The sequence below is a fragment of the Lactuca serriola genome, chromosome 8 (assembly GCF_051521515.1).
Source record: "Lactuca serriola cultivar US96UC23 chromosome 8, Lser_US96UC23_V15, whole genome shotgun sequence".
Taxonomy (NCBI): domain Eukaryota; kingdom Viridiplantae; phylum Streptophyta; class Magnoliopsida; order Asterales; family Asteraceae; genus Lactuca; species Lactuca serriola.
Genome location: NC_136415.1, coordinates 161,052,819 through 161,060,711, shown reverse-complemented (window position 1 = coordinate 161,060,711; position 7,893 = coordinate 161,052,819).

The window sequence follows — 7,893 nt, the reverse complement described above, 5'->3', positions numbered from 1 at the left end:
TAGCGATGTCCCGATGCTCCATGTCAAGCCTTAGCCTCTTTAATCTTAGCACCTGAAAAGTTATAAGGGAAAAACGTAAGCACGAAGCTTAGTGAATTCAAACACAGACATTGTACTAACATTCATATTTACTAGCCCTAATCCATTTTCCAATTATAATGATAAAGACAAAGAACGAATCAATGTCTATATTACGAGAAGGACTTGTAGGTTTGAACCGCACCGGGAAGATCCCGTATCATTTGGCCCTAATCACCGCACCTCACGAAGAGTATTACGTTGGTGATCTTACCTACCCACCGCACCGGTAAATCCGTATCCTTTGGTGGTGTCCCCATATCCATAATTAGTTACATACAGTGCACATGTATGAATTAAAACAATACTTATATAGCATGCTTTTATAATAAATTCAAATAATCACACACGAGCTAACTAGCAAACACAATCATCAATACAACGGTGTGAGAGAACTCACCTTGAGTGAGTATTAAGGATGGCTAACAATCAAATAATGCTACCAAGCTTGAGCAAACTTCAAAACCTCGCCTAAGAAGGACTAAAGGTTAGAAACGAGAAGTAATGAAGCTACGAGTTGAGAAAAGAGTAATCACAGCAAGGTCTCTAAAACAGACCTGCTGTTCAAAATGGATTTACTCCAAAATCTAAAACAGAAACATAACTTTAACTAAATTTTATAGGAAACTATGATTGCTCAGGATTCCATAACTATAAAGAACTCATTCTAACTCCAAAAGATGAATTAAATATGAATTTTACAAATTGGTGTATCACTTCTGTCTCCAACAATACAGTCAAGTGATGTTGGCCAATTCTACCCAACTTGTGAGTAGAATTCGTCCAAAAGAAAATTAAGAGAAGTAAAGGACATAAAATTGAAAGTATCAGAGTTGGAATTGAATGAAAAGCATCTCTCAAACTCCAGATATAAAATTCACATTGTGGACAATCACAGCACTAGCAAAAGCTGGTGACTGCCCACTGACCTGGAGTGTGGATCCATTCTAACCAATTTATAATTGGAAATAACACCCCATATTCTCCAGATCTTAAATTCATAATATAAGGAACATATAGAAACTTGGAATCACTCTGGATCCTTTTCCAAGCCTTAGAAATGATGAAAACAAAATGACATATCAGAACAGACCCGGATTAGACCTAACAGCAAAGATGCCATTCTTTCACATAGATAAAGCCCTTATCAGTGAGGTTGGCCTTCTTAAGAAAGTTAGCCAACTCAATTTGTGAACTTTTGGAACTGGTTTGGGGTCCGTTTGAGTTGTAGAGATCCAGATATGAGTTTTACAAAATGACTACAGATCTGATGGAAAACAGAATCGTAGCCACCCGTGATTCCTTTTTGGCTTATCCATCCTTCTCCTTTTGAAACACATTTTAAGATGTGTTCATCATCCCAATTCAGTCCCCATGATAATGGTGGTACTAAAAAGGGTTAGGGATCGTTAGGATTTCATTTAGCCTCAAGGATGTAATAATAATCAACATGAAAATAAACATAAGCACATAAAATCATCATTCTCCCTTTTAGGGTTTCCATGATCTTTTGCCACATGTAATCCCCTAGATCCATCATCCACCATATATGGGGTGAAGATAGGATCTTGAGATGATGTATAACATACAATTACAAATAAAATAAGAAGGAGAAGAGGTGAAGATGAAATCATAAAACTAGAACAAGGTTATGAATCAAGTTGTAAGAAAGGATAAGGAGGTTCATACCAATACGAATCAAGGCTGGAAATGAACAAGAATTAAGCTCCAAACAGCCCCTTGGCTGCTCTTGATCCCAAAGAGAGAGAGAGGGACGATTTTTGAGAGAGAGGTAGGGTTTAGAGTGTTTTCCTTGTGTGTGTTCCAAATGATTCAATTTACACATTAAGTACTATTAACTAGATGGACATTGCAAATAGGCCCATAGCCCATGGACTTCAAAAAGGAGTTTACAAGATGATCAAAAGAGTCCAATAACATAAGAAATCAGACATTGGTTAAATAAATTAACCCAAGGTTACAAGGATAATTAAATTAAAATAACCAAACGTACCGAGAAAACCCGGGGCGTTACATTGTGAGTAGTCACTACCCTTTATGGATGATCAATAAATCCTCCCCGGAAGTGTAGCCAGAGTCTCCTGGAGGGAGAGCGAGGAATTTGTGAATAGATCTATTCGGGACTGACAATCCCACACCTTAACTGCTAGCTACAGTTAGGCGGGCACGCATAGGGTGACAAATTATGTATATCGTCCGACGTCTGACTAACGTCAAGGAGGTCTCGTTGTCATATCAGCATGGTTACCCGACTCACAATACGTATTAATATAAATTTATTCACAGCTGGAATTTTGTTTAGAATCTACATCTTGTTCGGGATGATAATCCCATGCTTTTGTATCTATATCTCGTTCGGGATGGTAATGCCATGGTATTGAATCTATATCTTGTACAGGATGATAATCCCATGACTTTATCTAACTATCTTATATCAAATTCGGGATAGTGATCCCATGGTTTTATCAAACAATCTTATAACTAATTCGGGATGATAGTCCTAAGGTTTTCAAACTACTTTCTATGATTTTCTGTATATAGTTTTGTGTATTAAACTATACTCTGTGTTATTAAATCGGTCTTGTAATTAGGAAAATATAGGATTTTCCTGGGGTAACGTATATCGCATAATTGAACTGTAACGAAAGATAACCAAACTAACTATTTAATATAAGAAAATATGGGATTTTCTTGGATAACAAACCTTTTTGGAAAACTAAAGGAAATGGATACATTTTCATAAAGCAAAACCGCTTATGAACTCACCAGCTTTATGCTGATTTTCAAACTGCTTGTATTCTCAGGTCCACGTTAGATAGGTACCCGGCGTTATCTTTTGGTGAAGATGGAGTGCTCAGAAGACTCGTCTCTACTTTTGATTATATGATATATGTATAACTCTTGTATAATTTACTTTTGAAACAAATGTAAACTTTCAAATATATGTAATGTAATGGTTGTTTACTGTGATTACTATGTACATTGGATTTGATACTCAACATGGAGTCAACCCCGGAAACATTTCCGCCTTTGGTTTTCGGGGTGTGACAGATTGGTATCAGAGCCCTTGTTTATAGTGAGTAGAGTATACCAAACCTTACATGGTATAAAACTATAAACATTAAGGGGCCTAAGTGCTCTGAACTAAAAGTATCCCACAAAATATAAGTATTTTCAAAAGTATTTAAGTATGCCGAGCCATCGAAATCCGTAACTATAAGTAGAACAAAACATAAGTAAATGGGTGTTATACACTGCGGTTAAACCTGGGCAGTTATGTAGTCGTGTCTAGGGTCAATATAGCCTGGCCAACTATATTCATTCGAGACACGACCAACATGTGCTTGGGAGTGACTGTGGTATGCGGCATACCTAAAACTTACCCAATATCCCAAACAACAAATCGTCGCTGCAACGAACCATGAAATACTATGGGAGTATTTCTCGAGCCGATCCTTTGTAGAAATCCTCGTATATGCGTTATTCCTCGATCATTCCTTTAGCGATAACTTATCTGCCCTGATAATTCATTCCTGCTTTATCGCTTAATAGAATCATATTTGTCTTAAAGAGATATCCCTTGTTTCATATCTCTTGATTTAATGTAGGGGACTTACCATCCTCTTTTTCCTAATCAATTTAGATCAAAATGTCTTCAAAGAAAGGATCCAATTCAAGTAATAACAACCCTCCGTCGCCACCCTCATCTCGCTTCGACCCTGTAATGTTCCAGCTGGCTGTTTCTGCTGCAGTGATGGCTGCAATGACGATCTTGAACCCTAACAAGTCCATTGGTCCAGGATATAACCCCTACCCCCAAAACCATGAAAATGTTCAGGAGCATCAAAATGAAAACGATAAGAGTAAAAAGCGAAAAGGTCATAGTTCCCAAGGACCCTCCAAGAGGCGCGAAACTGTAGCAGTTCAAACTGTCACTACTCCTGTCGTTATGCCTACAGTTCAAGCTGCTGCTACTCCTGTTGCTGTGCCTATAGCTCAAGCACCTACCACTAGGTATGCGGGTAATCTTCCTTGGTGCAAAAAGTGAAAATATCACCATTATACCCCTGGCCTGTGCTTCGATAGGATCTGCAAAAGATGTGGCAAAAAGGGCCACTCCGCTCAAAATTGCAAAACACCAGTTCATCTAATCAATCAAGCTTCTGGATCAAGTACCGGACAGGCCTGCTATGGTTGTGGAGAAATCGGGCATTTCAAGCGGAACTGTCCAAAGGCAGCAACCACCAACAACATCAACAACGCCAAGATGGTTTTAGCTATGAAGCAAGAGAAAGCAGCCGCTGATCCCACCGCCACGGGTATATTCTTCTCGACAATTCATATGTTCGCATTCTTTTCGAATCTAGTGTCAAGAAAGTTTTATTAGTCATTCATTCAAATATCTTCGTAAATATAGTCCTCGTCTAATAATCAAAACATTTTCCATAAATATGGTTACCAGTGAGAATGAGTGCACTAGCGACTTATCCCTAAGCTACATCCTTACATTGAGTAATCATTCTTTCCTCATTGCTCTGATGTCAGTTTCGATAAAGAGCTTTGATGTTATCTTTGAAATGTATCAGTTGAGTCCTGATCATATTAATACACTTCGTTATGAAAAAGTTATTCGTCTCAAATTTTCCCTCTGACCGGACCCTCATGAGATATGGTGTAAAGCTTGGCCCAAATCTTCGCATCATTTTCTGAATCAAAGCTCGAAAACTCCTGCAAAAAGGAGTGTTAGGTATTCCTAATCCATGCAATCAGCAAGAAACAAGAAGTTAAAGATCTCTAGAGCGTCCCTGAAAACTGTAGTATTCCTGATATCTTCCCGAAGAGCTCCCAAGAATTTCTTCCGAACGTCTAGCTTAGTCCCATATCAGGTCTTCCGAGATCTTCGTAGAAACCGATTCTACAATCTTCAGGGTTCGGATGCCCTTAGAGCTTGGTAACATCTATCCGGTACATCACATCTCGAATCCTTAGAAGCGTCTGCCCAACGAAACCCTAGTGATTCCTTTGAGGAAACCGAAGTTGTCCAGGGTTGGAACTTCCATGAGAAAACAGATTGATATCGTAGATTGAGAGAGTCAAAGTACGAAACAAAGACACGTCCCGATAGTGAGAATTCGCTGGAACGCCCAGTAGAGACTTAATTCCACTGAAGAAAGTGAAGATCCGAGACAACAAATCTATTCGTGCTTCATTCCAAATTCATGATCTATATTTTATTCTTTGAATTTCGGGACAAAATTCCCTCTAACAGGGGGATAATGCAACAACCCGAAGTTTTCCATCGCCGAAAACCCATTCTACCCGTATAACTCGTCGTATATCGAAATGTCCCGATATCGTTTTTGGGTTTAGTTAATTAAATTTATATGTTTATTATCATCTAATGAGTGTCAAAACCCTTTAGGAACTCATGAAATTAGCCCAAAACATTTATTTCATAAGTTTTAAAAACGTCCCCGCCGGGTGACGGAAACTTAATCGGGTGCGACCTAAAGCCTCGTTTAAGGCCGGTATCGGGTAGAATTCCACCGTGTCCAAGTTTTAGGACCTATATAAATGTGTTTAACATTCATTTGAAGCTTTTTCTTCCTCTCTCTACTCTCTCTCTAACCTCTCTCCTAAATCCAAGTTTAAGGGTCCAAAACTCAATTTTAAGGCCTCAAATCTTTAAGGTACCTTGCTAAACTCATTTTATAGCATCTTTGACCTTCAAATTCGAGATTTAAACATGAATTAAGGCCTTGTATATGAGTTTACGGCCCATAATGATGCTTAGGCCGTAAGCCCATATTTAAAGGGGTTTTAAGCCCTAAAACCCTTCCTAAACACATTTGGACTTTAGATATGGCTAAATGGCTTTATGAAATGGACTTATAACATTTTAGACATGAATTTAGAAGGATTTGAAGGAGTTTACGGCCAAGCCTCATGCTTGGGCCGTAAACTCATACAATTGAGGTTTTCATGGCTTTAAACACTTCCAAATCACTTATAAGGCTTAGGTATGAATTTTAAGAATATGGTTTTAGCATTTAGACACCTTAAACATAATTTTTTGAAGGATTTATGTGAGTTTACGGCCAAGGCTTGTGCTTGGGCCGTAAACTCCTTAAAACATAGTGAAAATTCATTTTTAAAGTGTTGTTTAACCCCTATAACACCCCTAAAACCTTGGAATGAATTTTAGAAGTCCTTACAATCAAGTTTTTGGCTTTAAAACACATGAAATCACTCTCTAAGAGAGTTTACGGCCATGAGGGGGGTCTCATAGGCCGTAAACTCCAAAAACCCCTCCAAAATTTCAAGAAAATGCATGAAAGGCCTAGGAATAAATTTAGTAATCACATGTGATTTGTTTGGAAACCAAAAAACACAATTTTTATTGGGTATTTAGGAGTTTACGGCCAGGAGCCTATGCTAGGCCGTAAACTCCCTTAAATGGGTCTATTAGATGTTTAAAAATCATTCCAAGTCCTTAAACCAAATTCTAAAATTATTCCCTAAGTGTTTGAAGCTATTTTGCACCATAAACTACCCCACCATGAGTTTACGGCCGTAAACTCATGGGGAAGGGGTGTTTTAGACCAAAAACTCTTGTATGAGTTTCATGGGGAATAAACTCAAGTCTCAAGTCCCTAGTGTCATTTCACGTCCTTAAACGCCACCCGGGTCCCTTCAAACACTTGTATCAGGGTGTTTTCGCGACTAGAAGCAATTGTCCCTATCAAATAATCAATCTAAGTCCTAATTAGATACAAATGTGTATCTTTACATTATACTTAGGAACCTTGTGTATTTACAAGCCCCGGATAACCTCTTAGCAACCAAATCGTCACATTTCTCGTCCGGTGAGTTCATACCCTTACGCCCTTTTCCGTTTTTTTAAATGTTTTCAGGGGGGAATACAAGCAAACTATAACTATTTTCAAATCATAATATTGATGTGTTTCAAATAATATCTGGCAAACTTATAAACACTTTTACTCCTTATGTATTATGCTGAGCATAAGGAATGATTTATCAATTACAACTAAATGGATTTTAGTTAAGAAAATAACCAAACTAATCAAATTATTATGGGAATAATTTGGGGTTCTATATTTCTCTTTATATCATGTATTGATATCTGTATAAAATTATTAGATAAACTATGTCTGATTCAGTTTATCTCCGTATCATTTGAATGTATTGCCAGATAGTTTCTTTGTATGTATCTATTTTCACTGTATCATGTTTCATAATCTTTGTATGTTTGATATCGTATGAGAATCCTGTGAATAGTTTAGTACTAGTTTGTGAGTAGTCACTACCCTTTATGGATGATCAATAAATCCTCCCCGGAAGTGTAACCAGAGTCTCCTGGAGGGAGAGCGAGGAATTTGTGAATAGATCTATTCGGGACTGACAATCCCACACCTTAACTGCTAGCTACAGTTAGGCGGGCACGCATGGGGTGACAAATTATGTATATCGTTCGACGTCTGACTAACGTCAAGGAGGTCTCGTTGTCATATCAGCATGGTTACCTGACTCACAATACGTATTAATATAAATTTATTCACAGCTGGAATTTTATTTAGAATCTATATCTTGTTCGGGATGATAATCCCATGCTTTTGTATCTATATCTCGTTTGGGATGGTAATGCCATGGTATTGAATCTATATCTTGTACAGGATGATAATCCCATGACTTTATCTAACTATCTTATATCAAATTCGGGATAGTGATCCCATGGTTTTATCAAACAATCTTATAACTAATTCGGGATGATAG